Source organism: Amblyraja radiata, chromosome 1, assembly GCF_010909765.2.
Source record: "Amblyraja radiata isolate CabotCenter1 chromosome 1, sAmbRad1.1.pri, whole genome shotgun sequence".
NCBI classification, from domain to species: Eukaryota; Metazoa; Chordata; class Chondrichthyes; order Rajiformes; family Rajidae; genus Amblyraja; species Amblyraja radiata.
In genome coordinates, this window is record NC_045956.1 from 69,098,540 (window position 1) to 69,102,272 (window position 3,733).

General features: G+C 46.8%; 1 long non-coding RNA gene across 1 annotated transcript; it reads right to left on the reverse strand.

The window, feature by feature from the left end:
• Window positions 1-937: 937 nt before the first annotated feature.
• On the reverse strand, window positions 938-3,308 carry LOC116975061. Its single transcript, XR_004412525.1, has 3 exons — window positions 3,185-3,308; window positions 2,994-3,073; window positions 938-1,091 (listed from the first exon to the last, which is right to left on the reverse strand). It is a non-coding gene; the product is annotated as an uncharacterized LOC116975061 (long non-coding RNA).
• Between the last annotated feature and the right edge of the window lie 425 nt (window positions 3,309-3,733).

Genomic DNA, 3,733 nt, shown 5'->3' on the forward strand with positions numbered 1-3,733 from the left:
GAGAACTCAGCCAACTTCTTCGCATGCCAATCCCATCCACTGCATTTCCATGTGGGCAAAGATCAAAATGGACAATATGTCCATGGAAATGCTTTTCTAAAACTAACATCACCTCCCACTCTTCTGACTTCTAATATTAAATATTAACTACTGGCACTCATTTCTTTTATCATTTTCCACGGATAACTTCAGTTTCAGTTCATTGATTAGAAACCAACTCCAAATGATTATGGAGAACTACAAATCAATTGCAGACTATCTTGTGATGTTACCATGTTATTGTGACAAGAGCAAACAAGTCCTGCATCACAGTAAGATAGAAACATAGAAAATAGGTGCAGGAGGAGGCCATTCGAGCCAGCACCGCCATTCATGGGTGATAGTCCCCAATCAATAACCCGTGCCTGCCTTCTCTCCATATCCCTTGATTCCACTAGCCCCTAGAGCTCTATCTAGCTCTCTCTTAAATCCAACCAGTGATTTGGCCTCCACTGCCCTCTGTAGCAGGGAATTCCACAAATTCACAACTTTCTGGGTGAAAAAGTTTCTCATCTCAGTCTTAAATGGCCTCCCCTTGATTCTAAGACTGTGGCCCCTGGTTCTGGACTCACCCAACATTGGGAACATTTTTCCTGCATCTAGCTTGTCCAGTCCTTTTATAGTGTTATATGTTTCTATAAGATCCCCCTCATCCTTCTAAACTCCAGTGAATACAAGCCTAGTCTTTTCAATCTTTCCTCATGTGACAGTCCCGCCATCCCAGGGATTAATCTCGTGAACCTACGCTGCACTGCCTCAATCACAAGGATGTCCTTCCTCAAATTAGGAGACCTAAACTGTACACAAAACTATAGATGTGGTCTTCCAATAGCCCTACACAACTGCAGAAGAACCTATACTGAAAGGATGAACAGTGAAGTGAAATTATCCACAGAAGTCAATGAAGTGAAGACTCTAGAATGAACCATCAGACGGCAATGTCAGATAGTAAACAAATAGAGCAGATCTTCCTCTGTCCCTGTCAGGTAATTCAGGCGCGGAGTTGCATTCTTCAGACTATAGCTTCATCTTTCATTTGTCTTTTCTGGGACCTGAAATAAAATGAAATAATTTTTATTATCTACTTTAATACTGCTTACAGTTTCTTCACCAATACAATTTAGCAAATAGTCAACTGGAACACCCGCAGAAATACACCTGCTAAAAGAGCAAGTCAAATGCTGGATATCCTGGCACATCCTGGTTCACGCGGAGACCCAGGACCGTTGGAGGCAGCGGTGGAGGGTCGGAGCGGTGGGGGCTTGAGTCGGGCACGGGGCTTGTTCACGCGGAGACCCAGGACCGTTGGAGGCAGCGGTGGAGGGTCGGAGCGGTGGGGGCTTGAGTCGGGCACGGGGCTTGTTCACGCGGAGACCCAGGACCGTTGGAGGCAGCGGTGGAGGGTCGGAGCGGTGGGGGCTTGAGTCGGGCACGGGGTTTGTTCACGCGGAGACCCAGGACCGTTGGAGGCAGCGGTGGAGGGTCGGAGCGGTGGGGGCTTGAGTCGGGCACGGGGCTTGTTCACGCGGAGACCCAGGACCGTTGGAGACAGCGGTGGAGGGTCGGAGCTTACCAAATCCCGTGACGTTCCACACTCCATAGGGAGGGTTTCTGGGGAAGCCGCTGATTGGTGGGAGCAGACTAGAGGAAGCAGCTGATTGGGTGCAACCTCAGGTTAGCATTTCTGCTTTTTGGTTAAAGGTACAGTGATTTAGTAAGGGTACAGTGAGCTAAGGGAGGCTAGGGAATACTGTGTACAGTTCTGGGGTCCATACTTAAGAAAGGATGTACTAGCCCTGGAGGCAGTGCAGCGATGGTTTACAAGATTAATTCCTGCAATGAGGGGATTGACATATGAGGAAAGGTTGAGTAAGCTGGGACTCTACTCTTTGGAGTTTAGAAGAATGAGAGGCGATCTCATTGAAACGTGTAAGATCGTGAGGGGCCTTGATCGGGTGGATGCACCGAGGATGTTCCCAATGATCGGGGAGGCTAGAACTAGGGGACATAGTTGCAGAGTGAGGGGGGGCTCTTTTAAAACTGAGATGAGGAAGAACTTCTTCACCCAGAGGGTGGTTAGTTTGTGGAATTCACTGCCCCAGGGAGCAGTGGAAGCAGAAACGTTAAATTTATTTAAGTCAAAAATAGATGGTTTTTTAGCTGCCAAGGGGATAAGGGGCTACGGGGAGAGGGCAGGGATATGGACCTAGGTATGGTTAGTATAGTAGACCTGAGTGATCTCCTGGACAAGTGTCGATCGCCTGGATTGGGGTCGGAGAGGAATTTCCCGGATTTTTTTCCCGAATTGGACCTGGGTTTTTATCCGGTTTTTTGCCTCCCCCAGGAGATCACGCGGTTCTTGGGGTGGAGAGGGGTGATAGCGGTATAGAGGGGAGGGTAGTGTCTTGTGTTCTGTGTCTTGTGTCTACTGTTTGTGGGTAAGTGTGTCTGTTTAGTGTTCAGCCATGAGTGAATGGCGGTGCGGGCTCGACGGACCTGATGGTCTACTCTCGCACCTACTTTCTATGATTCTATGATTCTATGTAACTAACCTCATGTCATTCTATTATTACAAATTCAGCAGAAAGCATTCTGTGTGATTGCTACTCCACCCAGTTACCTAAACCTTTATTCCCTGCACCTTCTCCGCACCCAGCATTCTGGCACTTGGCTGCCTTCCAGTGACTAAAGCTCGATATGAACAATGAATGTTGGGTGAGGAGAGTGAGAGGCTCAGCTCAGATGCAAACCGTAGTCAAATAGCATGCTGGCACTCCAGCGTATGGGTCACACATGCAGGGAGAGTACTCCTGTGCCAAATATTGGTGGCAATGTTCAGCAGGAAGGAGCAGACAGTGCCCTCCAGCATGGAGTACCGGACTGACATGGTGAGGAAACATTCACTGCATCTACATTTATTCACAGCTGACGTCTGGTAAACATGAAACACTGACCTTTGTTGGCATTTATGAGTGCCTGCACCCACTTAGCATCAGGATTCACGCACACCTTTCTCTTATTTCTCAGTGTGATGCTGTGAAGAGAAGGTGATATTTAAAATATATTCCACAGAAGTTCAATGTGCACATCATCACAGTCACAGATGGAGAAAGGTTGAAGTTGATGCTTTGACTCATTTACTCACATTATCTCTGTGTTCTCACAGTCAGATCCTCTGGGAATAAATTCCAGGCTCCGGATGGACTTTGGATGAATAAAAACAGATCTGGTCCCAATGCAGTTGCACCGTCCTTGTAATCCTAAACTCGGAACACCTGCGGAAAGATTACATTCACAGATTTAATCCTGGAATCAACGGCAGTTAAATCTACAAAATGTTCTGGTACTTTCTGCAGCTTTTTTGTATAATTAATGCATGGCCTATTATGTGCTTGCACAAACTCCTTCATAAAAATTTAGAGCTTTCATTTGGAAGTTCAATATCAAATACCAAAGAACAGCTACAATCCAGGAAAACATTGTAAATACAGTTTGAACACAGTTCACTGGTGCATTTCCTTCTACTTCTGCAGTCAGGTTGCTGGATCAGTTTGGCATTAATAGTCATACTCATGGAAACAGGCCATTCGGCCCAACTTGCCCATAACGGCCAACATGTCCCTAGTCCCATCAGCCTGTGTTTGGCCCATATCCCTCGAAACCTGACCTATCCATGTATCTGTCTAACTGATTC